The 12,643-nt window shown below is 44.2% G+C and overlaps 1 pseudogene; it reads right to left on the minus strand.

The window, feature by feature from the left end:
• Window positions 1-220: 220 nt before the first annotated feature.
• LOC128068556 (pregnancy-associated glycoprotein 1-like) lies at window positions 221-10,138 on the minus strand (annotated as a pseudogene).
• Window positions 10,139-12,643: the final 2,505 nt, after the last annotated feature.

Genomic DNA, 12,643 nt, shown 5'->3' on the forward strand with positions numbered 1-12,643 from the left:
AATTTTGATTCAGACTTGGTTCTAGAACCTTCATACCCAGACACATACAGAAACAACATTTGTTTCAGCACCATTAAGAATGAAACCCTTTATTCTTTACTGAGAATAGGGTGAGCAGACCACAAAACACAGTTCACCAGCATCCTGGGCAGCAGTGCTCAAAGTGTTAGTTAATGTGTGTTAGGAGAGTCCTTACTGATTCCTGAAGCACTCCAAGTGTTTACACTGCCTGTGCCAGGGCAATCCTATCATTTCCTTGAACAAAGACCGAGAAATACAGCCTCAGGAAGACATCACTCAGGACCCAGGTCTCTGTAGATGGACTCACAGTGTTCTCTTGAAAGGTGGTAAAGCAGTGGCCTCTAGAATCCGGGGGAGTCAGAGACACACACCAGTCAGCATGAACCCTTACCAGTGACTCCCCCCAATATCTAGACCCAACACAATACTTTCTTATTTCCCTCTTTTGGTAAATATCAAGGGGTTTTCTCAGAAGCAGGGGATATGAGAGTTCATCCAAAACCAAAGAAGGCCAAGACATGAGGTTGCCATCAGCAAGGGTGTGGGGTAGGGGAGGACTGGGTATTAGGGAAACAGAGGAATGAAAAACAACAACGTCCTATGGTAGAGCATAAGGAACTATATTTGATATTCAGTGATAAATCCCATGAAAATGAATAAGAATACATATATATGTATATATATTTATGTGTATAACTGATTCACATTGCTGTGCAGCAGAACTTAATGCAACACTGAAAATTAGCCACACTTCAGTATAATTTTGTCGAAAAGAACAAGTGTGTCCATAGCTCTCCTCACTCCCTGTTTTTTTCCTTCTGATTCCTGCTCCTTGTTTTCTCTGCAGAGAATGCTGGTTTTCCTCTTGCATCGTGCAATCCATACTTTATTAAAAAATTTATTTTGTATTGGAATATAGTTGATTAACAGTATTCTGAGTTTCAGGAGGACAGTCAAAGGACTCAACCGTACATATCCAGTTATCCTGGTCCGAAAGACACCACTCACATGCAGGCTGTCATATATCTGAGTGGAGTTCCCTGTGCTACACAGCACCTCGTTGTTGGTTATCCATCTTAAATAGAGCAGTGCCCACAACACTTTTTTGAAGACTTAACTCTGGAAACTGCAAAGCCTCCTTTAGCCCACACTCACACTCTTTGGCCAATCCAGGCTTGGTTGGGTAAAGTACTCTTATTCCCCATCCCCACTGTTCAGTCCATAGACCTGATCACTCCTAATAAGTCCCCAGTGCCCCAATGCAGAGCACCTTGCGATGCCATTTGCATGGAATCTAGTGCAGTTTTGCCTAGAACCAAGCAACCCTCCATATGGTTCAATGAGTTTGTCGTTTTTGAATTCCTGAAATTCCCTCTCTTCCTCAAAGCCTTCTTTGAGCCCATCAGCCTGCTCTGAACTCCTGCTGGGAGCTGACATAAAGCCTCCAACCAGTGCCAAGGCTGAGCAGTCACAGTGCACCCTTTATTCATATTGGCATCCATCCTCCCCACAGAGGGGTCAGGTACCACAACTCGCAAAGGAGGCGCCTGGCTGGAGCAAGGGGAAGATGCAGTCGAGAAGTAGGCTGACAATGTAATTTATCATCCAAATCAGGAAAACTTTGAGAAGGGAAGAAACTGTGAACTTATGCTGGGACATGACACTGGGACTGTCCCCAGCCATTCTCCTTGTAATATGGCATATTTCAGGGACTGCTAGTGCTGAATTTCATGTTCATACACCTAAGGGTTCATATTGAATTGAAGCTTTTTGAGGACTGACAACCTTAGTGTTCCCCTCTCCCTGACTCTCACCATGCCGTATGGTGTGGCCTCTCCACATTTATTTCAGGAAGATCAGTGTTCCACACGGCCCTTTACTCTCAAGTGATTGGTTTTGTGGGAGGCACTGGCCCAGCCACAGGGCTCAGCAGCATCTGCAATGGTTTGACATGGCCTCCAGAGGACGCATTCCTCCCAGCAGCAGCCCAAGGGTTCCTGCAAGCTCCAGTTTGAGAACCAACCCTCAGTATTGTCCCCTCACCTTGAGAATGTAGCCTCAAGCTGGCACTGGGTAGTTGATGCCATTGATGGTGAAGATAATAGAGGGCAGAATATTGACCTTAGAACATGAAACACAGTGCTGTTAGAGAGAAAGGGTGAGAGGTTGGCCCTGGTTATCCCTGTTGTTTGTGGAGACTGGGAGTGACCCTGGGGCATTACCCTTCCCCTTGGAATCCCGTGGAGTGGCGCCAATGAGCTTCTGTATATTATCGACCATTGTTCTTAGGCCTTCGATGCATGTTGCCCGGGTGTCAACTATGGCCTTGCAGCCTCCAGAACAAGCAATAACCTTTCTTTTCATGGTGATGCTGAGAGACAAAGGAAGAAAGTGGGCATCAAGGTCACTCTAGGTCTCCCCAGACTTGTCCCCTTCCCGACTGTCACCTAAATAGCCTTTTGTCTCTCACCCTCTTTCCCTTTGCTCTCGACACAGCACCTTTCTTGACATCCTCGAATACAGTGCTTGAATACCCCAGGATTTTTGTATGTTGACACAAGCTGATCTTCCTTCCTAGAAGACTCCACTCCACTTTGACAAGCAAATTTCTCCTCATCTCCCAGATTCCACCTTAATTGTATTGTTTTCAGGAAGTCTCTCCCCCGGTGTTTATCAGTCTCTTGTCTTGGTCTCTCTCTGTAGACCCTTCCTCATGTCTGCTGCTGCTAACTTACTCAGTCGTGTCTGACTCTGTGTGACCTCATAGAGGGCAGCCCACCAGGTTCCGCCATCCCTGGGATTGTCCAGGCAAGAGTACTGGAGTGGGTTGCCACTGCCTTCTCTTCTTCATGTTTAGCATGTACCAAAGTCACAATTCACTATCTGGGCGAGTCACTTCATGTACATCTGCCGCCTTAGATGTGAGGGCAAGTTTTATTCTCCTTGCCTCCCTTAAGTGCCTGGCACACAGTGGATGCCCAATGCTTGTCTGTTCAATGAGTCTGTTCAATGAGAAGACTGAGGAAACAATAAGAAGCCTCCACAGAGCTGTATCTGATGAGGAACAAATAACGGGTCACACACAGAGTGAAGATGGGGATTCGCAGGGGTAGATATTCTCACAGTAGGGGGAGAGAGGGGCTCCTCTGGGAGAGGGTGTCTCCCAGCAGTGCCCCTACAACTAGCACAGACCCTGAGACCCTGGCCAGGAAATACATGACTAGCCCACAGAAACTCTAAAGGACAGGTCAGCTTTTGCTTGAGGGTATGACACAGAATCCTATCAATTATGCCTCTTGTCCTCAGATCACTGCTGTATCCCACCTTCCTGATTCTCTGTTATAGCCCCTGTCCCACTGTGTGCCCAAGAACTTGGCGTGTCTTTTTTTTTTTTTTTTTTAGTTGCTTTCACGTCTTAAGACTGCAGCCGACCTCTCTCCATTGCTGGGTAGCTGATCCCTAAGAAGACCAATTTTCCCCATTTTCTCAGGACTGTCCTTGTTTTGAAACAGACATTTATCTGTACTGAGAACTTCCTATGTCCTAGGTAGCCCTGGACAGTCGGTCATCTTATCATAACTCTGTTCTGGCTGGAGATATTCTCCCTGATCCTCTGTTCACCACACTGTAGAGTCCTCTAACCATGCTCCCCACCTCAAAGGGCAGTGTGTGTAGCCTTCTCCGAGCTACAGAGATCTCTCTGGTGACTTTTAGGACCGTGGGGACCTTTTAATCCAAGGGGATTATGAAACCATGGATTGTTTGTGTATCTATGTGCTTGTGTCTTTGTTTGTATGTGTGTTTGCATGTGTCTCTGTGTGTGCTTGTGTTTCTCTGACTAGCTATGCATGTTTTTATGTGTTAATGTGTATGTTTATATGTGTCTGCTTGTGTGTTTCCACGTGTCTGTTTGTCTGTCTCTGTTGTTGAAGGTGGTGTATATGTCTGTGTGAGTGTGTGTCTGAGAATGCATTGGTGTGTGTCTGCCTGTGTTCATGTACAGTAGTGGGAACATCACTTGGGCTGACCCTCAGAGGGAGAGGCTTACCAGTCCATGCATACAATCTAGTCACCCTCTTGGATCAATTGTATCCAGTTGAGCTCTCCCTTGTGGTAGTGGTGGTCCACCCCACCAAACATCACCACACCGCCCTCCCGCTTGTCTCTGTAGAGAGAAGTGAGGGGTGAATCCTTGGAGGACAGTAACAACAGCACTGTCTGAGAGCTGTTCTTGTCTACCCATCAAGGCCCTAATGAGGTCCCCATGTACAGATGCAGAAATAGTGTCCAGGAGAGATAGAGATCCAGACTGAGGTCTGTTACTGTCTCATGAGTGGCACAGAGGAGGTTAGAAGCTGAATCACTTGTCTGAGCTCCACCCACTATGTCTTCTGAAGAAGCCCTGGACCTCCAGCGACCTGAGTGCTCAGACACCCTCAGAGGACATGGTGCTGAAGTATTTGGCTTTCCCATTGTCCATCTTGTTATTTTTCAGGAAAATCAAGGCCTGGGAGTTCTAACAGTGTGGGTTCAGGTCACCCAGAGATGGCTCTACTGGCCTGTGACCTCCACTCTCCAAAGGGCCCCACACTCAGAAGGGACCCCCCCTCTGCTCTCCCTGCCTTCAAATGCCTAATATTTCTTGAACAAGGGGTCCCACATTTTTGTGTCCCACATTTTCATTTTTCACTGGCTCCACAAATGGGGTAGCTGGTCCTGAGCTCTGTTTTAAACGCTAATGAGGAAGGAAAGATATCCACCATCCTTCTCCTTCCTTCCTTATCTAACTCATAGGCAAATCGTATTGCTTTTTCTTCCAACTTATTTCCTGTTGCTTTCCATTAGCCTCCCTCATAAGTCACCCAGCTAGATCAAGTTACTGGTCTTGAGCCCAGGAGTAGGGTTGTGTTCCAATAAAATTTTATTTATAAAAGCCAGTGGTGAGGCCAGGTAGGGCCCTGGGGCCATAGTTATCCTTGGTTATATTACTCTCAGAATACTTCTTTATCAAGTGTTCTATAATTTTTGTGCAACTGAAAGCATCTTACAGTTAATTTGGAGAAAGAAATTGTCCATCTCAGACTTACTTGCTCAAGTAGAAGACTAAAACAGGCTCAGAAATGGCACCTTGATTCTTCAGCTTGTCAACGATGGGGATGGCTCCCGAGAGGATATGTTGGGATAGTTCAAGCCCAAGACGCCATCATATCTTGTGCCCTCAGGCCTGTATTCTGCCGCGCTTAGGCCGAATGGCTGGTCAGCACTTACCAGGTCCCCAATCTGTGGGAGAGAAGAGTGTTACCGCTTACAGATACGTGAAGTGGGACTAGGACTGGGCTGGGGTTCATTGCCATTAGATCCTCAGAGAAGAATTGAGGCTGGGCTCTGTCTTTGGTTGCCCACAGATGGTTAGAGCAAGGTGGAAGGGGAATTTGAGTTCCCTTTAATAGAGAGTGTGTATTTTAAAACATTTGCGCCTTTGAAAAACACCACCTGAGTGAGTCAAATTGGCCTCATGCCTTCTGTCCAGGTGTGGCAACCAAGAGTCAGGCCAGGTCGCATTGGCGCCACCTTATGGACAAAACAATCGAGAGCAAGATAGTCTTCTCTGGCATCACTGTGACTTAATGACAGGAATGGACTGTGTTCTTTGTAATGTACTGTGGATTCTGCATCTGTCCAAGAAGACAAGACAAAAACACAATCTTGCTTACAGGGTTCTATGAAATTACTGCCTGAGGAATTCACTTTTGGGGATATGTGTATATTTCTGTGAGTGTGTATGAGAGAGAAAGGAAGAGAGGTGAACTACTCAAGTATTTATTGGGGAGGCAGGCCATAGGTTTATCAGACTCTGAAGGGTCGTCTAGAGCGAGAACTCATTTATCAGGCCCCATTGACTTCTCAGGCCTCCAGTTTTCCACTCTGGACACCTGAAGCCCTTGACTGCCCCCAGTTTCCCCAGATCAGTTTCATCCTGTCCCCAAACACCCCACAGCAACTTCAGTCCTGAAAAGCCAGCCTAACTTCACCTTTTACCACATGTGTGCCCTCAGCAAGGCCCTTGCTGTCTGGACCTGTTTCCTCATATGTCTCATGAGCTAATCAGAGTAACTGCTTTGTGGGGTTGTTGCAGAATTAAACCAGTTATCACCTGAAAATGGCTGGAACAGTCTGTGAATACAAAAATGGGTGCTTTTTTCCTGTCTTCTTGCTCCCAGCAAAATGAATCTTGAACTGTTCATGGGCAGAGGAGCTGCAAGTCCACACCTCAAGCCACTCTCTGGGTTAGCTAATCCGTTTGCTTGTGTGTCACCACGGGGACTGCCTCCCCAGGGACAGGATCCTGTGGGTAAGATGGTCAATGTCTATGGGAGTTAGGCTAGGAAGGGTCCTGCCAAATGGTCCTGAATCTGTTTTGCAAGCAGGGGTCACTGCATAGCCAGTCCTGACTCAGCTTCTCTTTACACATTACCCAAATGTTGTCATAAGCAAGAAATCAATTCATGCTCCCAGATCCATAGGTGATCCTGAAGGTCTTTTGGGTAGGCCGGAAGGTGGAAGACTTGTAATGTCTGAACCTTACTTGTGTAGCTGCAGAACCAAGAGATGAGTGTCATCGGGTGCCAAGGGTGGAAACAGGGCGGCAGGGAAGTGAAGTATGTTGCGGGTATGGGGTGTCTGTACTCACAACAGGCTGGATGGAGGCAAAAGACAGAGGGCACCCACAAGTCAGATGAGCCTGTGTCAAAGATAACCTGGAATTCCTGAGGGGGTGTTCCAGTGGTGATTTTACTTAAATAGAGCATCTACATGGAGAAGGAGGGAGTGGGTTAATGCAGACCTGGCTACCTTCTGTTCCCACACTGATGTCTCCCTCTGGGTGTCATATATCTCTTGAGATCACTTTGCAACCACTGTGAATCTCACAGCCTTTTTGTCACAGAGGTGCTTGCATTTGATTTTTTTTTTTTTCCTGTGCTACATTTAATTCAGGATATTGATTCTATGACCAGGCGTTGAAATGGTACCTCTGGTATTGGAAGGGCAGAAGCATAACCACTGGACCTCCAGGAACATTGGACACCCAGGGAAGTCCTGGTGCTTTCATTTGAGAAATTCTGTAGTCTTTTCAAACACAGCCTTAGCACCCCCTTCCCCAGGAGGTCCTTCTTGATCAACCCCAGGCACTAACTCTAAACTCAGACCACATTCGAGCAACACCACACAAGTGACCCTTTCATTTGCCATGTATTTACTGTTTGCCTATCTCTCAGGCTGACATGGGCATTCTTTAAGACAAATAAGCCCTTTTTCTAATCTAAAAACAGTAAGTATTGTGTTAGATTCTTATGGCCTTACACGGAATACGGGTTCAGTAACTTTTTCCTGCTGTATTCTTGCATCTGTGGAAACTGAATTCCTCTGCCTGGGTATTCACAATTGCTTTGCAGTTGGTTCTATCTTCAGATCAGAGATGGTTCATTCTTCATCTGTAACTAGTTGACTCCCTTAGTTCAGAAGGAGCTGCTACTGCTGCTGCTGCTGTCAAGTTGCTTCAGTCGTGTCTGATTCTGTGCAACCCCATAGACAGCAGCCCACCATGCTCCACCGTCCCTGGGATTCTCCAGGCAAGGACACTTGAGTGGGTTGCCATTTCCTTCTCCAATTCAGGAAAGTGAAAAATGAAAGTGAAGTCTCTCAGTCGTGTCCAACTCTTAGCGACCCCTTGGACTGTAGCCTACCAAGCCTCTCCGTTTTGGGTTTTTTTCCAGGCAAGAGTACTGTAGTGGGTCGTCATTGCCTTCTGCTCAGAAGGAACAACCTCCCTCAAACTAATGATGCATCTTTGACAGAGAAATGGATGTTTACCTGCCACCTGGTAATTTCTGGGCCCAGTCACCAAAACCAACAGTTGAGGATGAGAGTGCCTTCTCCTCTGTGTGGGGCCCCTTTTGCCCAGTGTTTCTGCCTCCTGTAGGAGCCCTAACCCCAACATCCCACGTGGCATCTCCAGATGAGCCCCAGTGGTAGGCTAGAGCATCAGGTGGAGCTGTGGAGCACCATCCTCCCAAAACACTCACATCCATTTTGTTCCTCAGCGGGTGAATACATTAGAGATATTCTTTCACCGAACTTTTGAGAAAGAAAACAAAAAAGATGCTACAATTAGCTGTAAGTGTTAAGGTATAATTGTCTTAGTAATGGCACTGTGTACTTTCCACTCATTTTTATGAGCCACCTTATTATAAGACTTTTATGCATATTCCATGGCAAAGATGTAGATTTGAATAAAGATTCTATTCTGTAATGTTGAGTAAGCCATATGACCATGTGTGGTCTCAGTCTCCCCTTCAGTATAATGGTAGAATGTAATGATTCAAACCCTTCAAATAGGATATCTTGGGGATTTGTGAAGTGATGGATATTAAGTGCCTGATAAATAGGAAGTCTCAACAATGACAACCACTAGCGTTACTGTTGCCACCCCACTGTACCCTTCTCATAGAAGCTCAGGGAAGGAGTTAGAACGGGGATTCCTATCCTCTTTTACAAGGGAGGAATTTGAAATGCAAGAGGCTTGTTAACTGGCTGCGGTCACACTACTTGTCAGATATAAAACAGTGTATAAATAGCTCTCCCCATCTTTCTCCAAGTTGAAAGAGAAGGAGAGTTAAAAGAAGAATCCAGGAGATAGGGAACACGTTTAGGAAATGTAGAAAATTAAAATAAAAGTTAAAAGAAAACACCACAGAGAGAAATACACTCACACAGACTTCCAAAGGGATGGAGAGATAAATGATAGTGATACAGACATGCAGACATAGAGATATACACACGGAAGTAGAGAGGGAACAAAGAACATGCTAAATAAAACCTAGAAAAGTGCTATTCCCCAGGATCACACCTACATCTGCATTGACTGTGCACTCAACAATTGCAAGGAGTTCCAATTTCAATAGGTCATGACATGACTGGACCCGAGAGTTGTGCAAGTATGCAAATCTACACGAAGAACCTTGGGTCCCACAGTTCCTATAGCAAGGTAGTTATCAATATTTAGGGGTTGAACTTTCAGATTATCAGGGAAATATTCCATTCCGTTCTAAACCTGATGAGTAGAAGAATAATCACATGAAAAGAAAAATCACAGAAAGAAAGATGATGTGGCTTACAGTCTCCATACTTACATGACTCTGCAATCTGAGAAGGCCACCAGGTCAAGGAGCACAAGCCACTTCATGCTTCTTTCCTGGATCCAAGCACTCAGGGAAGTTCAGGTTCTTAGCATGTTGTGGTGACTGGGAGCCCTAGGGATGTATATTCTCTGACATGCCCTAGTTTAGCCTTTTAGGCCAATAATAGGTCTGAAAGAAACACAAAGATCTTGATAAAATCTTAATCTTCATCAGTGTCCTTGCTGAGTGAATTTTGAAGCTTCACAGAATACAGAGAATTGAACTGTAATCTCTTCCTTGAAGGTTGGCTGGAAAATCATACTGATCTGCATGGACATCTCAGAAGATGGAGAACCTTGCCTAGTTGGAGAAAATACTGCTAAGAACATCATAAAAATGGATATTAAGGGCCATGCTCAACATTCTTGGTTTTATGCCACCTTCTTACCCACTTCATGAGATATGCATTGCTGTCTTCATTGGCGAGGAGATTGCTAGGAGAATAAGTTGTCAAATGGCAAAGTGAAGACTTCAGGAACAGCCCAGGGACATACAACTGGCTTTAGGTAGTGGGTCTGATGGCAGACATCAGGGGCACCTATGATGCCAGGCTGCATCAAAGATTTAGGGCAGAGCAGTACTTCAATTGCATGGTTTAAATACTGGAAGAAATGTCATATGCATCCACAAGATATTTGATAGCATCCAACAAACATATAAGGAAGAACTGTGTGCTAGGTTCTGGGTTAAAGGCTTCAAAGCCAAAGTTGATGACGACAAAGTAGTCTTTATCATAAGAGACCTAGCAGTTTAGTTCTCACAAAGTCATGGTCCCAGGAGGCAGGAAACATGATACTAGGACTAGGTGGCCATGTTGAACCCGGGTCCACACAGGCCTTCCTTACCACTGGGAGCAGCCTTTCCTCCACTTCACCCATGCTGGAAAGCAGGCCAGTGGGCCATGTTTTCAAGAGAATCGGAAATTTGGATATTTATCTACAATCTACTGATTTTAATGTTAGCAACTAATTTTTTCCCCAAAAAAACAGTGGGAATGAAATCTCCACAGCGATGTACTGGAAACAGCCTTCAGTCTCTGCAGGTTTTTATTTCTCGCCTAGAGTTGGGAGTGCAGTGTGGACAGAGAGAAATTTAATTCATGTTGGTTGATTTAAAAAGAGACTGAATGCATACTGAACATGTGTGTTTCCTTTCTATTTATAAAGAAAGATCATCAGGGACATACAAGCCAAAAAAATTTAACTGCTGAAGAGAAATGGATATATTTCTGATATAATTCCCCATAGGGTCTATGTAATGAAAAATTTTGTCTGCCAAACCAGACATACAAAAATTAATTTTGAAATGTCTTCCCTATCAAAGAAAACAAAACTACTTTGGCAGCCAAAGTAAAGACAGTCGTGTTTAATGACTCAGCCAACCCTCCAGGGCCTATTCCTGCTTGAGATCAATTCATGCCTGTCCCTTGAATACAACAGCAGCCTCTCCTTTTGCCAGGTGTGTTTAAATGGGGGCACTGTGACTTAATTCTCATTTTTGCATGTTGTTTAAATTCAGTTCTGGTAGTTAAATCCCAACAGGGGGAATGTGACATCACTGACAATGACACACTTATGTGCCCTTTGAACTATGGTGTTGGAGAAGACTCTTGAGAGTCCCTTGGACTGCAAGGAGATCAAAGCAGTTCATCCTAAAAAACAATCAGTCCTGAATATTCACTGGAAGAACTGATGCTGAAGCTGAAGCTCCAATTATTTGCCTACCTGATAGGAACACCTGACTCTTTGGAAAAGACCATGATGTTAGGAAAGATTGAAGGCAGGAGGAGAAGTGGAAGACAGAATGAGATGGTTGGATGGCATCACCAAGTCGATGGACATGACCTTGAGTAAGATCCGAGAGTTGGTGAAGGATAGGGAAGCCTGGAATGTTGCAGTCTATGGTGTTGCAAAGAGACGGACACCACTGAAAGGACTGAACTGAACTGAACAAATGAGAACAAACAGACTGATAAATCTAATTGCAACAAGTTGGTGACTAGCCTCCCATAACAACACATTACTTAAGAATCTTTAAAATTCAGAATTATGACTGTATTCAGAGTGGAATATTGTCTAAGTGAAAACAAGAATACTGCCCATCCAAAACAAAACCAAAGAAAATCAAAAGAAAAACAGGAAAGAAATCTGAAATTTTATTCAACAACTAATTGTTCCTCATAACTTCTGTTATTGTGACAGAATCATAAGCATGTTAACAGGTAAAAGAAAGACAATAATTAAAACTAATGTTCCGAAATAAGCTTTTCAGTGGCTAGAAAAAGAGGTTCACAGGTAACGGAAAGAAGTTTAATTCAAATCCTGCTGTCTTAAATCTTTACCTAAAGCATAAGTTTGCACCAACTAATTATATTCCTTTTTACTTTATTTTTTAAGGAAAATGTGTACTTCCTACTCTGATCAATGAAAGCCTACAAGCAATGACACTTTGATAACAGTGACTATTCTGAGGCCTATCATGTATCTTCTAAATACATTTCCCATCCAGGGATGCATGGATTCTTAAAGAGATGGCTGATTTCAGGACTGTGTAAAGAAATACACAAAATAATCTTGCAAATCGTGAAGGAACAGAAAGCTAAGGCACTTCGAAGCCCAATGGGGAATGGACAGAAAGTTTAAGAATCCGAATGAAAGGGCTAAGATGATGTTTCTGCTTCTCAACACACAGTTTATGTTTGTCATAGCTTTCCTGCCAAGAAACAAACGTCCTCTGATTTCATGGCTGCAGGCACTATCCACAGTGGATTTGGAAGCTAAGATGAAAAAAATCTGTCACTGCTTCTACCTTATCTCCTTCTATTTACCATGAAGGATGAGGCTGGATACCATGATCTTAATTTTTTAATATTGAATTTTAAGCTGGCCAAGTGTGTCCAAATGTTAATAGGCAACATCTTATTACTCTGTGATAAATTGCTAGGGCACCAGCTCACCTTTCTTAGCGCTGATAAAGGAAAATAATAATCAACATTTATGCTATTTTTTTCTATTAAGCATAGGTTATGTAACTACAAACAGTTCCAGGAAAACAAGCTAGACTGTCGATTGGGAGTGATGAGAGTGATGGAGAGCGGCTATAATACAGATGAATCCTCACTCACTGACCTGCAGCTCACCTCCTTCTGTGGAGGTCTGGTTCCTAATAGACCAAGGACTGGTACTTGTCCTGACCCACTGAGCTAGTATTGTGGACTCCTGCTCTAAATCCAATAGTGGGACATTCTGTAAGACAATCCTGCTACCGCCCAGTTTCTGAACAAATGAATGGCATTAAAATTGGGAGAGGAACAGTTATTTCATCCTAAAGGAGAACAACCAAGTGCAACATATGACTACATTCTTTCAATAAACTGTGAAAAC

This window comes from Budorcas taxicolor, chromosome 25 (assembly GCF_023091745.1).
Source record: "Budorcas taxicolor isolate Tak-1 chromosome 25, Takin1.1, whole genome shotgun sequence".
In the NCBI taxonomy this organism is placed as follows: domain Eukaryota; kingdom Metazoa; phylum Chordata; class Mammalia; order Artiodactyla; family Bovidae; genus Budorcas; species Budorcas taxicolor.